At 39.0% G+C, this 19,749-nt stretch overlaps 1 protein-coding gene across 1 annotated transcript in view; it reads left to right on the top strand.

The window, feature by feature from the left end:
- The first annotated feature begins 256 nt into the window (after window positions 1-256).
- camkvb (CaM kinase-like vesicle-associated b) overlaps window positions 257-19,749 on the top strand; it is a 111,233-nt gene continuing 91,740 nt past the window's right edge. Inside the window, exon 1 of the mRNA XM_036559518.1 lies at window positions 257-408. The gene's annotated coding sequence lies outside the window, so the exon portion shown is untranslated. The remainder of the gene's footprint in view (window positions 409-19,749) is intronic.

The raw sequence follows: 19,749 nt of genomic DNA, 5'->3' as shown, positions 1-19,749 counted from the left end.
CCACTGAATTCGTTCTTAAATTTTGAAAAATCGGTGGAGTTGTCCTTTACGTTCTAAAAGACTGGTAACAGTGTGAATTAACCAGTGCGCCGGTATGCAGAACGCTGAACTCGCGTTCGCCAATCGGAACGCAGTCTGATCCTTTAGGGGCGGGGCTTTGTAAACACGAGCGCGTGCTGGTGCGCAGCCTCGCGGACTCCTCGCGTGGCTAAAAAAGTAGCTGGAGCGTCTGTTTCTCCGCGCTCAGTACAGATGGGCGAGCAACAGCGGGATTAGGCAGCGCATCTGCACCGAGACTTACCGCCCGAACTCCAGCAGAGCCGAGCTGAGCACCCAGCCGTCCGCGCGGAGCCCTGGAGGACTTTGGGGGACAGCAGAAGCTCCACAGACCGCTCAGCGACCGCAGAAGTAAGTTTGCCCAACTGGAGGATGCGGTAGTTCGGACACAAAGCCTCCGAATCTCCGGCGTTACCGTCTCTCTGAGTTGATCGGGTTTAAAGGTGTTTCAGCGCTGGAGATGCGGCGCCTGCGCACTTTGCAAACTTTAAAGCTGAATCCAAACGGGAAACTGTCTCTTCTGCAAAACTGCCGGTTTTCTTTGAGCCGCTGTGTCTAAAACCAGCTTCTATAAGTTTAGATCTGAAACCACACCGTTAAAAAAGAGGGTTCTTTAGTAAAGGCAGTGGTTCTATTTAGAATCATGAGTTCTAGGACCATTTGCATGCTTAAATGGGTCTTTGCATGCTGCATGATTCTTCAGATTCATGGAGAATGTGTTGTGTATGGTGGTAAATAGGAGCTTTTTTAGAAAATGGTTCTAGATAGCACCAAAAAGCGTTACACGTTTGACACAGTAACAATAGCTGAACTCTTTTTGGTGCTATGTAGAACCATTCTTACATTGTCCATCAATCTAAAGAACCATTTAAGCATGCAGATGGTTCTACATTCTCCATCAATCTGAATAAACATTTTACCATGCAGAGGACCATTTAAGCATGCAGATGGTTCTAGATAGCACCCAAAGGGTTACATGTTTGACCTAGTAGCAATAGTTTTTGGTGCTATAGAGAACCATTCTTACATTGTCCATCAATCTAAAGAACCATTTAAGCATGCAGATGGTTCTAGATAGCACCAAAAAGGATTACATGTTTGACACAGTAACAATAGCTGAACCCTTTTTGGTGCTATAGAGAACCATTCTTACATTCTTCATCAATCTGAAGAACCACTTCTCCAAGCAAAGAACTTATTTAATCATGCATTTGGTTCTAGATAGCACCATAAAGTTTGCTTCTTTGACATAGTAACGATAGCTGAACCTCTTTTTGGGGCTATGTAGAACCATTCTTACATTCTCTGTCAGTTTTGAATAACCATTTCACCATACAAAGGACCATTTAAGCATGCAGATGGTTCTAGATAGCACCAAATAGGGTTACATGTTTGACACAGTGGCAGTAGCTAAACCTTTTTTTGGTGCTACGTAGAACCGTTCTTAAATTCTCCATCAATCTGAAGAACCACTTCACAGAGCAAAGAACCATTTAAGCATACAGATGGTTCTAGATAGCACAAAAAGGGTTATGTTTGACATAGTAACAATAGCTGAACCCTTTTCGGTGCTATGTAGAACTATTCTTACATTCTTCATCAATCTGAAGAACCACTTCACCAAGCAAAGAACCATTTAAGCATACAGATGGTTCTAGATAGCACCACAAAAAGGGTTACACGTTTGACACAGTAACAATAGCTGAACCCTTTTTGGTGCTATGTAGAACCATTCTTATATTCTCCATCAATCTGAAACCACTTCACGAAGCAAAGAGCCACATAAGGATGCAGATGATTCTGGAACTCATAATGCTAAACAGAACCACTGCCTTTACTGAAGAACAGTCTTGTGTAGTGTTTGGAACGTGATTGGAGGAGCTTCATGGCAGAACGTTAGTGTTTGTTTTCATTCCAGCTGTTAAACTCTGTTTTCCACCCCTGATGATAAAGGAACCCGTTCTCGTCTGCTGAGTGTGGTGCTGCTGAGAGATTTTGTGAATGGCGCTGGCGGTACCTGCTGCAGTCGTGCTTCAGGAAACTTATATAACCCAGCAGAACAGAGCAGAACAGAGCAGAACAGCGCAGAACAGCGCAGCAGCGTTTGAGCTCAGCTCCGTCAGTGTGAGGGGGGTTAGAGGTGCTGGAGTCGGGAGGTGGACTTGTTGAAAGCAGACGTGTTTGAAACTCTCCTCCGTCACGGAGATCCGTCAGCAGAGCGCGCAGAAGATGCGCCGGTGGCGTGAGTCTCATTCACGCAGGCTTTGGAAAGACGCTGAAGCTCGTGCTGCATGGCTGTGCTGCGCTGCGCTGCGCGGGTGCAGATGCTGCTGAGTGCTGTTGAGCTCGAGCAGAGCGTCAGTCGGCTCTGTTTGGTGCGACAGTGAGAAACTCTGCACTGGAAAAAAGTCATGCACTGAATTTCATTGTGTTCATAGTCCTGCATAGAACCATTCTGCATAGAACCTTTGAACCCTTAGAACCCTTGAAGATCCGTCTTTTTTAAGTGTGTATGGCAACTCAACACTCTTAGAAAAGATACTGCAAATGGGTTCTTTTAGCTGTGTCACACAAGAACCACTTTTGTTTCTCCATAGAACCGTGTTTGGAAAGATATTTGTGAGTGTGAAGAACCCTCTCAAGATTTGAAGAACCTATAATGCAAGAGTTTATACCAGTTTAAGGGTTCTTCCTACCTTGACATTATGTGGAGGTGCTTTTAAACTTTCTACACACTGACACATCTCATTCACAGAAATGGTTAACCACTGAAAGGTTCTTTAAGGAACCAGAAGTGGTTCTTCTATGGCAACCCTTTCTGGCACCTTTATTTTAAGATTGACAAAACATTTGAACTTTTAAATGGTTCTGTAAATGGAACCTTTTGGAAAAAATGGTCCTGTTTAGCACAAAAAAGGGTTCCGCTATTGTTACAAGTCAACCCTATTATGGTACTAAGTAGAACAGTTTTTGCTAAGAGTGACACAAGTACTATATATTCTTTTAAATAGTCGCCCAAAAGTAATGGTGCCATAGAAGAACCATTTCTGGTTCCATAAAGAACTCTTTAGTGGATGGTTCTTTAGAGAACTTTTTTGTAAATAAGAAGTCTGAGTGTGAAGAACTAATGTTAGGGTTCTATAACATTTAAAGGTTTCTTTTCCTAGAACTGTACATCCTTTATTTTCGAGAGTGGATCACCATAAGACAGTCCAACAGCACCTGGAATTACACATTATATCATTTATATCATATCATATATATATATATATATATATGAAATCTGTGGTTTCTCTCTGTTTTCTACAGTTATTCCTCATAAAGGTGATTCTAGTCTGCACATCATTTACACCTCAATACAATCACATCAATCATGTTTTACCTTAAATATGAATATAAATATTATCTTAAACAGAAATATGAAATATGTATCTGAATGGAGCTTTTCTCAGTGTGTGCTCTGAGCTGAAGTGCTGAACACACAGAGCTGCACTGAATCAGCGCTGTGCTCCAGTACGTTCTCTCCGTCTGCGTCAGTGATGCGCTCGATCTGCAGCAGCTTAGTCTTCACTCCTCACCAGCTAACAGACCCTTTAATCAGGCACTCATGTCACTGATCACACCAGGACTCTCTCAGTAGAAGGCAGGAGCTCCAGTGGAGCATCATCACCCATTATTACCTAGTCTGTTACAGATTACACATCTGGAGGGGTTGCAGATGTTAACGGGGAAACATTTGCAAGTTTTATGAACACAGCGGGACTGACTGAGTGATTGATTCACTATTACGTGTTTATTTATTGATTTGAGTTCAGTGAAAGAGTCTTGTGCGTTAAACTGAAAGTTTGGACAGAAATGCTAACAGGATTAACAGTGGGTTAATACAGTATAGATAACTCTATAGATAAATAACAGTATAGATAACTCCGTAGATACATAGGTAACAGTATAGATAACTATAGATAAATAGGTAACAGTATATATAACTCTACAGATAGATAGGTAACAGAATAGATAACTATAGATAAATAGGTAACAGTATAGATAACTATAGATAAATAGGTAACAGTATATATAACTCTACAGATAGATAGGTAACAGTATAGATAACTATAGATAAATAGGTAACAGTATATATAACTCTACAGATAGATAGGTAACAGAATAGATAACTATAGATAAATAGGTAACAGTATAGATAACTATAGATAATAGGTAACAGTATATAACTCTACAGATAGATAGGTAACAGTATAGATAACTATAGATAAAGGTAACAGTATATAGAACTTACAGATAGATAGGTACGTAGAGTAACGATAGTAACTAGGTACGTATAATACTCTACGATGATAGGTACAGATAGATAACTAGATAAATAGGTAACAGTATATATAACTCTACAGATAGATAGGTAACAGAATAGATAACTAGATAAATAGGTAACAGTATATATAACTCTACAGATAGATAGGTAACAGTATAGATAACTAGAAAATAGTACAGTATATAAACTCTACAGATAGATAGGTAACAGTATAGATAACTATAGATAAATAGGTAACAGTATATATAACTCTACAGATAGATATGTAACAGTATAGATAACTATAGATAAATAGGTAACAATATAGATAACTATAAATAAATAGGTAACAGTATAGATAACTATAGATAGATAGGTAACAGTATATATAACTCTACAGATAGATAGGTAACAGTATAGATAACTATAGATAAATACATACATACATACATACATACATCATCTAAACCGCTTATCCTTCTGGGTCGCGGTGGGGTGCTGGAGCCTATCCCAGCTGTCATTGGGCGGAAGGCAGGATACACCCTGGACAGGTCGCCAGTCCATCGCAGGGCATATAGATAAATAGGTAACAGTATATATAACTCTACAGATAGATAGGTAACAGAATAGATAACTAGATAAATAGGTAACAGTATATATAACTCTACAGATAGATAGGTAACAGAATAGATAACTAGATAAATAGGTAACAGTATATATAACTCTACAGATAGATAGGTAACAGTATATATAACTCTACAGATAGATAGGTAACAGTATATATAACTCTACAGATAGATAGGTAACAGAATAGATAACTAGATAAATAGGTAACAGTATATATAACTCTACAGATAGATAGGTAACAGTATATATAACTCTACAGCTAGATAGGTAACAGTATAGATAACTATAGATAAATAGGTAACAGTATATATAACTCTACAGATAGATAGGTAACAGAATAGATAACTAGATAAATAGGTAACAGTATATATAACTCTACAGATAGATAGGTAACAGTATATATAACTCTACAGATAGATAGGTAACAGTATAGATAACTAGATAATAGTAGTAAGTATAGATAAATAGGTAACAGTATATATAACTCTACAGATAGATATGTAACAGTATAGATAACTATAGATAAATAGGTAACAGTATAGATAACTATAGATAAATAGGTAACAGTATATATAACTCTACAGATAGATATGTAACAGTATAGATAACTATAGATAAATAGGTAACAGTATCTATAACTCTGTTGTTAGATACGAAACAGTATAAATAACTATAGATAGATAGTTAACAATATATGTAACTATAGATAGGTAATAGTGTATGTAACTCTATAGGTAGTTAGGTAACAGTATATATACCCCTATAGATAGATAGGTAACAGTGTGTATATAGCTCTGTAGATAGATAAGTAACAGTGTAGACAACGCTATGGATAGACAGGTAACAGTATAGATAACTCTATAGATGGAGAGGTATCAGTGGAGATAACTCCTTCACTTTCACAGTATGGATAACCGTTTTCATAAATGAGACGTTTTTAAAGTTTAAAGAACCTCCATGTAATGTAAAGGTTGTATTCCAGTTAAAGGTTTTACATCCCGAGTTTCTTTTGTTCAGTCTTTGTTCTCGGACCGCGGGGGGTCTGCGTTCTGTGTCCTAAGAGCTCGTCCGAGTTGTGCTCAGCTGTTAGAGAGAGTGGTCAGAGCAATGCTCGTTCTACCATTTTAACCTGCTTCTTTAGCCATGATGTTTTTGGGCTGTGAGGCTTTGAGCACTGGTGTGTGCTGGTGATCCAGCCAAGAGTGCAGTGCAGCAGAACTGTACGGTGCCGTAGTCTTTGCTTTCAGTCCTTTTACTTGTTTGTATTTTTTTGGTAGCTTTGTTTATGTACATTGCACATCTCATGTCTCCAAAATGGTATGTATACGATAGACATACCATGTTTATCTATTTATATGATAGAAGGGGAAACAATGTAATGTTCTTTTTAACTTAGACTAGTGATGAGTGGTAAATGTAACATTAGACCTTCAGAATATGGAACTTTCAGTATCCCATCATTATATATTCCAGTCATTTCATCAACTCTCTTAGTTTTTGATCACATAATCAAAAACTCATCATATTTAAAGGGTCCGTATTCTGGAAAAGCTCATTTTCCTCGCTTTTGTAAAAGAGATTAATGTAATATATAAACAGTGTTCGTGCTTCTAAACATACAAATCACTCCTCAGTCCATAGATGAGAAACCAAGCTGCAAAAAACAGGCTGTTTTGAATTCACTGTTTCTGTGATGTCACAAAAATCAAAGCATTTACATAAACCCACCTGTTCAGCCATCAGGACTAGTTTCGCCCATTCACATTGAAGTTATAGGGAGTGTTTCAGCCTGGATAGTTTTTTTTTCAATGAAGTGCAATACAGGGCAGCCAATCAGAACAGAGCTCATTTACATATATCAGTCTTAAAGGAACAGTAACAAAAACAGCCTGTTTTATTCTAAGGGGTAAAGCGAGGTTAGAAATTGGTCATGTAAAAATGAACTGTGGCTGTTTTTGGCACATAACCAAACAGGCATCATAGGTGGGCCTCTTAAAATGTAATAAAATGTCAAATATGGGCGCTTTAATGAAGGGTTAGCTCCGCCTTCTTGTGTGCATATCAAGTCTTTTACAGTGGCTTCAAATGTTGCTCAGCCAATGAGATTTCAGAACCAGAACTATGGGCTTTATAATTGGTAATTTGATGGGTCACGTTCTTAAATTTAGGCTTTAAAGTTAATTATTTGCAGACTAATTTTTGCCGAAATTTTGCCCAATAATGTAAGCGAATGTATTCTGAAGTCATTTTGGAGCATTTCTATTGACCCATTCATCATAAAATGCTCACACAGTGTAACAATAATAATAATATTAATAATAATATTTATTTATATAGCACTTTTAATGCCAGTGGCAGCTCAAAGTGCTTTACAGACAGGTGATAAAACATAGTTACACAAGAAATCATTAGCTGCTCTTTACATGCATCCTAGAGTGCATTCAAAGAGCAGCTAATATTTTCATATAGTCAGAAAAAATATTTATGACAAGATTTATGTGACAGCAGCTGCATTGAAATTCATCATAATACTTGACAAAACTAGAAGCTGCTGATTTTACAGTAAAAGTGTGATAGCAGACACAAAAGCTCCACCAGTGGAACAACTAGAGGTCCTAAATTCTTCATGATGAAAGCGATGAGGCTTTGTCTGAAGACACTGCTGCATTTGCAGCCATGCATGATTCATTCTATCATGTTTGAGCACCTTGAAGGCACGTAGCCTCCTAGAGTGCATGCAGATATTAGGTCAGCTGTAACGTTAGATGTGACAGAAGGGGTCCTATACTGGGACCCAGGTGGCCTTAGGAGCTGCCAGTGGGAAAAGTCTGACCTCATATCACATGGGTAGGCAGAGTGTACACATATAGCTCAAAGGATAAGATGCGTACATACATTTACAAACTGAATATTACAGATAGAGTTTAGATTGTATATCACTGCTGTCGTATCAAAACCTTGTAACTTTTTTTTATTGTTTTACCCCATTTAAAAGCGTTAGATGCCCTTTACATTAAACATTTAGAGATGAAATGTAAAGTAGACACGAAAACTTAAACCCATTTTTTCAAAATTGCTGAATAATTCAGTGGTTGAGGTGTAAACAGAGTCATTCAGAGTGGTTTGGTGTGAAATGGTTGATTGTAGAGGGTCAGGTTTCTTTACAGTGGTGGTGACAGGAACCAGGGGTCACCATGACTACAACACAGATATAGCTATTTTATTTACTATCCAAACCCACCAGTGAACCTGAGTTTTATATGCAATGTTGATGATGGTCACACAGTGATAAATCTAAAATAATATGTTTTCTTTGGGGGCTATTTTATCCCACAGCGCCCTGCATGCATCCCTCCACCATGAATGGATTTTTAAAAACTCACACCACCACTGTGAACAATTTTGACTCTGTAAGTTTCCCTAGAATAGAGCGTTTCACACAAAACCACTCTGAATGACTTCGTTTACATTTTAGCCATTTAATGAACATTTAAAAATGAGTGGAATTCCACTTTTCAGGAACAGCAAGAATGTATGACATGGTAAAAAAGTAGCAGAAACACTTTCTGTTGGGTACAGTTCATAAGGCTACATGACATACATAAGCTCATCATGACAACTCTACACAAATGTTTATAAATGCTTATTCCAACAGGCGTAATTTGCTGTAATGGTTATATTTGCCAATTTTGATCAAAGTTAGCAAAAGTAGCCTTTATGACAGATGATGCCTACTGGAATAAGCATTTATAAACGTTTGTGTAAGGTTATGTCAGTTGTCATGACAAGCCTATGTAGGTGTCATATTAACAGAACCCTACAGTAAAGTGTTACCAAAATAGCAAATGTTATTAAACAGTAAACTGTAATTGTCCCATATGTAGTTCAACAGATTCATGTTTACTTTTTATATCATCAACATTATACTACATTTAAAATTATGTGTTTTATTTAAAAAATTCATTTGTCACACAGATTTTGGTCACTGGTGTTATCAGGACCCTTATATTACATTTGAACACAGTATTTTCAGCTCTATTAAGCTGTTTCTTTGAGTCGAGGCTCATCAGAGAGGAAGCATCTCAAGGCATGAGAAGGCGAGTCACACTCACTCACTATATTTCATTCATTTATTAATAATTTTGTATATCAGGCAGCTCATAACTTCTATTTGTCACCGGTGTTATGTGCTCTAATGGCTGGGTAATTAAGATTTTGTTAAAATAATGCTGTATATCATGTTTATTACTGATTTATTACTGAAATAGTTGCAGAAGGTCACCTGACCACCAACGAGTCAGCCAGTTTGTAAAATCCTCAGTTTTAACCAGAATGTCACTGGAGTCACCGTCACTGGTGTTACACCATGTTCATACAACACCAGTGACTGTAAAATATGTTTGAATTAAGCTCTCATTTCTGCATATATGATAATAGGAGATGTTAATGGACATATTAAAGTGATTTAGTTTTGGGATGAAATAGATTTTTGGAAAATGTATCCACCTCAATTCTCACTCCAAATATATGAGGAGAATGACCCACCTGTAAAATCTCTTCCATTCATTAAAGTTAAGCATGTTTATTTTTTCCTTCTCCTATAAAGTCACCAGTTTCAGAGATACAGGCTTTGTTACAGTAGCATGATATTTATCTTGCTATAGATGGACTCATCTGTCTGTCAGTGTTACTGCAGTCTGGGCAGAATGTCAAATTTGCTTTTCTCTCCCAGGGGTGTTGACCCAGCCTTGGTAAGCGATAATGTGTAGAAATTGCCTCATGCGTGTTCGTGTGTGTTAGAATCTGGGCCAGATCCAGACTGGAAAATGTGTGGATCATGTGTCAGTATGTGGAAATCATCTGTTCCCATTATGTGACTCTGAATCTGCTCTGTCTGTCTAAATGCCGGCTGTCTGTTTTATAGATCGGCTTCATATGGACAAACTAGAGCTGCGCTGATACTGCGATTAATCGTCCAGTTGTGATTTTTATTTCTCTTTGCATCCGTATTTATTTATGCACTTATCTGTGTATTCATTCTCATTGATTTTAACATGTCTGCTATAAGATGTAAGCAGTGTCATTCAGAGTGGTTTGGTTTGAAACATTCTAGAGAAACTCAGAGAGTCAGAATTGTGGTGGTGATAGGAACCAGACGTCCACCTCTAAAAGCTCCCTCACAGAAAGTTACTACATGAAGCGGTTAATAGACTGAATGCTGATGCCTGAGATATTGTTTTATGATATGTATGTTTATATGATGTTATTTATTTATGATATGTAAGATTATATGTATATATAAACTTTTGGTATTTTTAAAATACATTAATTCAATACATTCAACACAGAAGAAGCGTACTTTGGATAGCTGCAAAGCAGTCATTACTTCCAGTAATTGTGAAAAAACTGTGCAGTTATTACAAATAAAATATCACAAATGCTTCTCCACCAGTCAGTTTCTGCCGTCTGAAATAATTATTGTAAAATTAAGCAATAAGCCATGAGAGGCCGTGTATTACTGAGGTGTTTATCACAGGGGAGTGGTGTTCTTAGGCACGATATAGTGGCTTTTAGAAAACAGTGTGTGACATAAAATATGATGAAATACACAATTTCTCAGTAAATAACTAGTTCTTATTAACAATAATCAACACAAACAAGTAGTCCACCAAGAAATGTAGTTCTTGTAGAGTATGGTATTGTTGCCAAGCAACCATGGGCTGCTGAATGAGAAGCATGTTTGGTCACCCATCACTGTTTATTGTGGTCACTTCATGAACTTTTTAATTTTTTGTTGTATAACATATCAAAGTCAATGTTTAATGCAAAAGTCTTCGCTTCATAAGTAATCACCAAATTACCCCCATAACAACAATGCTAATTTCCATTAATGCCTCAATGAGAATAACAGCGCCCTCTTCCCTCACTGGGGCTGAATCTCAAATAACTCCCTGCTCCCTACATAGTGCACTATGTAGGAATTTGACTCCTGCATTCCAACAGTGCATAATCTCTCTTAAAAATAGCCATTTTGGTTTCAGGCACATCCGTTCTGGACAAATAGTGCACTATTTAGCTGTAGAAGCTAGAACCTACATAGATAGCACACTATTTAGGGAGTACAGAGCCATTTGAGATTCTGCCTGGGGTTGATACTAACACTACTTAAGGCAGATTGACTGAAACACAGACATTGAATCATGTGAGTCATTCAGGTGATATTATTTAGTCTTTCATACTGCAGTTTTATAGTGAATCATATATGTTAAATACTTTTAATCAAGCTTGAGTTTAGCATGTTTGTTCTGATCTTTCATGACATGGCGCTGTAATACAGATTTCTGTTGTTGTGAGGCTGTCAGTGTGCATACATTGAGTACTTTACTTCCAAAGCGGCTCAGCCAATCAGATTTCTGAACCGGATCTGTTTTATAAGACTAAACAAAACCTGCCATTACAACTCATGACAGCATATGACATCTGCCATGACATGTTTATGGCATTATTATGTCAGTAATCCGATCATAATTGGATTTCTGCAGTTATCTGATTATTCAAATAGTCTTGTAAACAGCAGACTCTGATTTCTTAGATCGGCGTAAGATGTAAAGATTAAGAAATCTGATAAAGAGGCTGGATTTTAGCTCAGTAATCAGATTTCTCAGTGCATGTGAACTCTTACTCTGATTTCTTTCGGATTTCTCAGTCTGCGCATGAGCGAAAACAGACCGCAGTACCAGAAATAAGCAGTGTTGCCACAAGATGGCAGCAAAACTTTTTTGGAATGATTCTAAAACCAATTACATGCTTGACAAAATACATACATACATCATCTAAACCGCTTATCCTTCTGGGTCGTGGTGGGGTGCTGGAGCCTATCCCAGCTGTCATTGGGCGGAAGGCAGGATACACCCTGGACAGTTTGCCAGTCCATCGCAGGGCAGACAGACAGACATACACAGTCACACACTCACACCTAGGGGCAATTTAGCACGCCCAATCAGCCTGACTGCATGTTTTTGGACTGTGGGAGGAAACCAGAGTACCGGAGGAAACCCACGCAGACACGGGGAGAACAGGCAAACTCCACACAGAAATGACCCTGGTCGACCCGGCCGGGAATCAAACCCAGGCTTGACAAAATGAACGATTTAAATGTTCTCCATCTTCTAGATGATGTATGTTCATATTTTCAGCTAAAGTGGCTAAAAAGCCGTGCCATGAAGTTTGAGTTTTACATTACGTTTACGTCGTGTCTTCTTCTGTGAGGTCAATGGCTGGTTGCAAAGCAGAAATCTGATTACTGCCCGACTCATGTAGAGCCGGATTTTTCACATTATCTGATTACTCAAGTGCATGTAAACGTGTTGATCAGATTACTGACAAAATCTGATTTTCTGCAGTTATTGGATTATTGAGTGCATGTAAACACACGCAGTGCTGTGTGGCAGGGTAAAATCTTTTTACAGTCTTTTTTAGTCTCTTTCCCATAAAGTATTGTAGAATTGTTCAAAGCCCCTCCATGGTTTGTTATTGTTAAGTCTCTTTTGATTAGTTTGGCCTTTTTTACTCAATTAATCCTGAGAATAATCAGTAGATTGTTTGGTTACTAATGTAGTCAATGGCCACAGCGCTGATCATGATGTATTGACACATGTATGGTGATGAGAATCGCATTGTGAGCTAGTTGGAAACACCCAGCCCCAGTATAAACACCGATTCATTAGAGATGTGTTGGTATTGGAGGTCAGTTTGAGTCCATGGTGCTTAATGCGGTCAGTAATGTTTTATTTCGGGACAGTGGTGCGTCTTATACTTTCCCCCTTCAGTAGCTGTTTGAGGCGAGTGGAACTGTCCCAGTCAGCGGGCTTTGGTAATGATAGACTGTCAGCCTCCATCAGTCTGGCAGACTTCATCGTGTGGGCCGCCCTCTGATCAGCAAGGGCGTCCACGCCGGCTCTCTCGGGATGATGAATTGTGTGCTTTTGCCACTCGATATAAAGGCTGAAAGACAAAGAGCGCCCAGCGTCGCTCTGGCACGCAGCCTCAGACGCCTCTTTTGCCCGATTGAAGTTTGAATGATGAGGGCAGCCATGCGTGCTTGGAGGGAGTCGCACAGGTGAAATGAAATCTGGGGAACGTGCCACGGAACCCTTTCGACTGGGGGATTTAGACGAGCCTGGATGATTAAGAACATGCTGTTTTACTAAAGATGCTTCCTGGATTAAGCAGCCATTAAGCAGAACTTAAGCATGAGACACTGATTGACCTGTTTTGCTGTCAGTAGATTTGTAGGCCCATCAGTGGCCATCAGGTTTTGACCTGTTTGTCCAAAATTGCTGGGGATGAAGACTTTAGGATCTGTGAGTCTGGAAGTCGTTTGGTTCCATGCTTAAAAATCCACTCAGCAGAACACTACAAAACACTGACAGACTGCATGTTTTATTAAAGAGAGCAAAATTATTTATTTACAACATTATTTACTGTTTATTTCATTTTAACTGCAACACTGCTGGTGCATTCTATCTGTTCCAACTCATCACCCCTCAGAAAAAGTAAGTACTGTCATCAGAGGTGGAAAAGGCCTGGTTCTACTGAGGGAACCCTACTTATTTATTGTTTATTCTTTACATATTTTTATGGGGGAGGGACTGTGACACTGAAATATACCTTATGATTTATTAATAAACCAACAAATCCATGAATGCATGTCCTGCACTCATAATAATATCAAGTAGTCATAGAACTTTTGATTGGTTTGGCAAATAAATCAGTTTAATCGCTTTAAACGTAAACCTCAGTCCTTAAATCTGTTTATTTTTCTTATGTAGAGGAGAAAAGTTTATTAAAAACAATCTAGAAAAAGAAAACATATTTCGCAAAACTTGGCAGAAGTGGTTATAAACTGTAAAGTGTAGCCATTATGAATTATATCCATTACCATGATCAGCTTCAACACACCTGATTCAGCTTCAACACACTGCCTCATTAAACACACCTGATTTAGCTTATCAGCTAATTAGCAAGGCCTTCATGAACTGAATTGGCCTGGATGGTCCCCAGTTTGACATGTCTGGACTAAAGGTTAACGGAATTTTCATTGTAACTACTAAACAAGAATTTAATCAAGGCAGACTACAAGGAACCTAATCAAAACAATTCCAAACTATTATAAGGTGTGATCTACTTAGCTGGAAGGTCAGAAATATCTGCTCCCCTTTAGGTTACATTTCCATATATTTAGATGTCAAACATGCAGTCTGGCACCACGACCCAGAAGGATAAGCGGTTTAGATGATGTATGTATGTATGTATGTATGTATGCAGTCTGGCTGACATTAACAGGCTTGTTAGCTCGGTACCATCATCATTACTTCCCCTTCGGATTATTTTGGCTAGTGTGCTGATTTATCATGGACATTTTTAAATGAGCTCACTCACTGAAATTTTCAACAAACATATAAATTAGTAAAAAAATATGATATGCATAAGGTAGACTAGACATTTAAATGACATCACTAAGACTTGAACAACTTATTTTATTATTTCCAGCATTTCAGCATTCAGTTTCCATTGGCTGAATGGGCTGTAGGCTGGACTAAACTATTACTTAGACCCTGTGTGTCAAAAACAAGGCCCGCGGGCCAAGTCAGGCCCGTGGAACAATCCTATTCGGCCCACAAAATTATTTTAATTTTCTATTAGTATTGGCCCTTCTGCACTACAGTTCCCAGCATGCACTGCAACGTAATGTGTGCTCCCACCCCCTCCCCAACAGGTTAAAATCTGGCACATTCAAGACCAATCAGAGCGTCTGTAAATGGGATCTACTGTTATTCCAACAGCCATACCTACTACACCGTTACTACTCTAATGGACCGTAGAGTAGTAACTGCTGCTACCGGTTCTATTGAAATGAAGAGGCGATGTTTATGAGATATGGCAGATAAAGGAGGAGGTCCACTGGCAGTACAAGCCAGCTTGGCCAGGCTTGGCTGTCATTATATGCATTGCATTACGAATTGCATCAAGACACATTTTAGAATGCAACAACATTCGAAACGTAGCTTGAAGCAGTTGTGTTAGCATTCTCTGGCCTTATCCTCCGCCTGGCGGGAAGCTCAGTAGTAAGGTTCCTGACAATGTCTAGAGGGTTTATGGAGTGATCCATTTGGATAAAATGATGGGATCTCATGGGAAACTGTCTTTGTACATTGTACATTGTACAATAACATTTGCTATTCAAGTGAGCTCCAGTGGGCCGTGTCCTCAATATGGTTTCCAGAGATGGAGTTCATGCTCGTGACTGTATCCCGGCCCGCCTCCGAGAGCCGCCAGCGTCCCTGCCATTAGCCCCCCTGGTTGTCATTTGCCATCACTCGAGTCATTTATTTGGAGGAGCTCAGTCAATAGGTGAGCGACTAGCAGCTCTCTGTGTTTACGTCCTTTGATGTTCCTCAAGAGATAACAACTGAGGTTAATCATTTTCCCCCACTCTTTAGCCCCCTCTCTCAGGGCACGTATCGATTTGGCAGCACGATAAAAAAGGAAACGGGAAAGTGGGGGGGGTGGTGGTGGGAGAAAACACCCGCCGAGCTGAAAATGTCACACCATCAGCAAATGTGGTGGAAGCAGCAGCTTTTTGTCTGGCGGAATGATCTTGTTTGTGCTAACATCATGGGGTTATCACTGCAAATGATGGAGGGAGCTTTTTGGGTTTTTTTCTGTTATTGTTGTTTTTTTGGTTCCATTTGCTAAAAGCAGCTGCTCTCAGGCAGCACCTGGATTTGTTAAGCTGGTCTGGGGTTAACCTGGCCTGAACCTGTTTATTCGCGCTGTGCGGCTCTGGAATTCTGTGTTGTTCTACGCTGTAAAGAAATTCGCTGTAAAATTACAGTAAATTACTGTCTACTGGTTTTGTTGGTTTAGTAATTTACTGAACCATATTAACGGTAAATAACAATAATAAAATTGGCAACTTTCTCTGTGACTCTGTGGTCACCTGCACTATACGATTACTGTGATATAGCTCCATTCTGCTGCACACTTACAGTAATACACTGTTAGTAATTAACTGTAAATATTTATCCACCATATTTTGTGCTGTTTATGCACAGAATATCTTATGCTTTTATAACAGACAGTTTAACTTTGCTTAGAGTTCGCATAAACATTACCACAAACATATATCTGAAAAAAAGATAAACAATAACATTTGTCAACACCTCAGTGTTGTGGCATTTAAACAATAAATTAATAGAAATTAAATAAAAATACAAAAATCAGCATAAAATATGTCTAAAAAAAGCTTTAAAACACCAAAACCTGAATCGTCAGAATAAAGAATGCTTCAAATGTTTTTATTAAAATGTTTATACCTTTTTAACTCTGCTGTCAAATGTCACAGTAAGCATTACAGCTGGGCAATATGATAGTATATATTGTTATCATGATAAATTATGTCACAATACACTATGCTATTCTGATCATTGAACACTGACCAACTGCATGTTTCATTACTATAGACCAAAATTGAACTGGACGTAGTGGAACACAGTATGCCACATATTGAATAACAGTCACTGTATGTAAAGCACGCCGCCACTGGAAAAGTGGAAATGTATTTAGAGTGATGAATCATGCTTCTCTATCTGCCAGTCTGATGGACGAGTCTGGGTTTGGCGAATGCCAGGAGAACGTTACCTGCCTGACTGCACTGTGCCAGCTGTAAAGTTTGGAGGAGGAGGGATGATGATATGGGGCTGTTTGTCAGGGGTTGGTCTAGAACCCTCAGTTCCAGAGAAGGGAAATTTTAATGCTTCAGCACCAAAACATTTTGGACAATTATATACTTCTAACTTTGTGAGAACAGTTTTGGGGAAGAACCCTTTCTGTTCCAGCATGACTGAGCCCCAGTGCACAAAGCAGCTCCATAAAGGCCTGACTGGGTGAGTTTGGAGTGGAAGAACTTAACTGGCCCTCACAGAGTTCTGACCTCAACCCCATCAAACACTTTTGGGATGACCTAGAACAGAGATTGTGAGCCAGACCCTCTCATCCAACATCAGCGTCTGACCTCACAAATGCTCTTCTGGATGAATGAGCAGACATTCCCACAGACACTCTCCAAAATCCTGTAGAAAGCTTCCCAGAAGAGTGGAAGCTGTTAGAGCTGCAAAAGGGGACCATCTCCAAAATAATGCCTATGGATTTAGAATGGGATGTCATAAAAGCTCCTGTAGGTGTGAAGTATAGGTGTCCCAATACTTTTGTCTATATAGTATATCGTGCATTGTTAAAATTTCTTGAAGAAAAAAAAAACAATGAAGTTATTTAGTTAAAACACTAAATATCTGTATCTATATCTGTAATATACCGTTTTATATGATTTATTTATAAATCATTTTCTATTGTTTATTTATTCATTTAGTTTTTTGATTTTGTAGATTTATGTTTTCTCTTGCTTCTACGTCCTTTTTCTTTGCAAAGAAAACCCTGAGAAGTACGTCAGTTCCCTCAAACCTAAGGCTGTTATTGCAGTATTAGCCGAGGGTGTTCATCTGTTGATTTCTTCGTCTCAAAGGAAAAATTTGCAAGCCCCCAAACACCTTCATCATCCAAATGCGCTCAGCTTTAGAACCGTGTCACGTATTTTGTGAAAAATGTCGCTATTATGAGGATCTATTGACCCTGCAGTAGCACAGACTTTATTTCTTTCTCCCTCTCCCCTGGTCTTTCTCTCTCTTTCTCTCTCTTTCTCTCTCTCTTTTCTTGTTGGATCCGTCAGGCTGATGCGGCAGAAAGGCCTTGAATAAGCGAGGGAAGATTAGCTTTGATAAGCTCAGACTGAAACAGCCTTTGCCGTAGCAAAGATTAAAAGCTGAGGCTGAATTTGCGCTACGTTCCGGCTGTTTATGGCCGGGGATTAAATCTGATCAGTGTAACAGAAGAAGGTGCGAATCTGCAGATAAGATACTTTGTTTTTGCATTTATATTGTTTACAGTTTGTTTTTTTTTAATCTCCAGTTTTCGGAACAACAGACTGAGCTGGTAATCTTTGTTAGAAGTTGTGTAGCGTTTACGTTTGATGCTTTTATGTCACTGAAATGGACTCATTGAGAATAGATCCTGCAGGGTGAGTTACACTGAGCATCGGGTTTTACTGCTTACACGAGAGAGAAAGAAGGAAGGAGAGAAAGAAGGAAGAGGATGATAAGCCTTGATTTATGCATCATATCAGACGCGGCACGTCAATCATTCCTTTGAAGACTCTTCACGACAAACAGAGCTGAAAGACTCTGACGTTCGTCACACCAACTGAAAGAGTTCAGTCTCTTAGTCACAGTGACATTAATCCCCCTGTTCACATTCGGAAAGACGAGAGAGAGAGAGGGACAGAGAGAGGGACAGAGAGAGAGGGATAGAGAGAGAGAGGGACAGAGAGAGGGACAGAGAGAGAGAGGGATAGAGAGAGAGAGGGACAGAGAGAGAGAGAGAGAGAGAGAGATTGAGAGGGAGGGAGGGGAGACTGAGTAAGAATGTGTAAAAGAATGGAGAGAATGAGAGTCGTACAGAGACGAAGGAAAGAAAGGTAAAAAGAGCGATAATGAGAAACAGAGATAGAGAGAGAGGGTGAGTGAGGGAAAGAAACGGAATGAGAGACAGTGAGTGACAGATGGAGAACGAATGAAAATGAGTGAGAGAATAAGAGAGTGATGAGACTGCGTGTGTGTGTGTGAAAGAGAGAGAGAGAGTGAGAGAGAATAGCAGATAGAAAAAAATGAGAGAATGAGGGTGAGAGAGAAATTGAGAGGCAATGACAGTGAAAATGCATAAAACAGAATGTAGAGCATGAAAAAGTGATGGAGAAAGAAAGAAAGGAAGAAAGAAGGAAAGAAAGAAATGAAGGAACAAAGAAAAAAGGAAGAAGAAAGTAAGAAAGAAGGAAAGAAAGAAAGGAAAGAAAGAAATGAAGAAGGAAGGAAAGAAAGGCAGAAGGAAAGAAAGAAGGAAGGAAAGAAAGAAACAAAAGAACAAACAAAGAAACAAAAAGGAAGATAGAAAGAAAGAAGGAAAGAAACAAAGAAACAAAAAGGAACAAAGAAAGAAAGGAAGAAGGAAAGAAAGTAAGAGGGAGAATGAGGGTGAGAGAGAATGTGAGAGAAAAATTAATAGTGAGAACACATAAAACAGAATGTAGAGCATGAAAGAGTGATGAAGAAAGAAAGAAAAAAGAAAGAAAGAAAGAGACAGCAAAAAACTCAGAGAAAGGATAAGTGAGGGGGAGAAACCGAGAATGTGTGTGTGTGTGTGTGTGTGTGTGTGTGTGTGTGTGTGAGAGAGAGAGAGAGACAGAATGAGAGTCATAGAGAGACGAAGGAAAGAAAGGTAATGAGAGAGTGAGTGAGAAACAGAGAGAGAGAGAATGAGAAACAGAGAGAGAGAGAGGATGAGTGAGAGAAGGAGAGAGAGAGAGGTTGAGTGAGGGAGAGGGAATGAGAGACAGTGAGTGATAGACAGAGAAAGAATGAAAATAAGTGAGATAATGAGAGAGTGCTTGTGTGTGTGAGAGAGAATAACAGAAATAGAGAAAGAATGAGAGGGTGAGAGAGAACGAGAGAGAATGAGGGAGAGATGGAAAGTGAGAGAAGGGCAGAAAGAGAGAGGTAGTGGGAGACTGAGAGAGAAAGAAAAGGAATGTGAGAGAAATTGAGAGACTGATAGAGTAAGAACGCATAAAAGAGTGACAGGAAGAGAAA

Source organism: Colossoma macropomum, unplaced genomic scaffold (genome assembly GCF_904425465.1).
Source record: "Colossoma macropomum unplaced genomic scaffold, Colossoma_macropomum, whole genome shotgun sequence".
NCBI classification, from domain to species: domain Eukaryota; kingdom Metazoa; phylum Chordata; class Actinopteri; order Characiformes; family Serrasalmidae; genus Colossoma; species Colossoma macropomum.
Note: the sequence above shows the minus strand (reverse complement) of the source record. Positions and strands in the feature narration are given on the sequence as shown.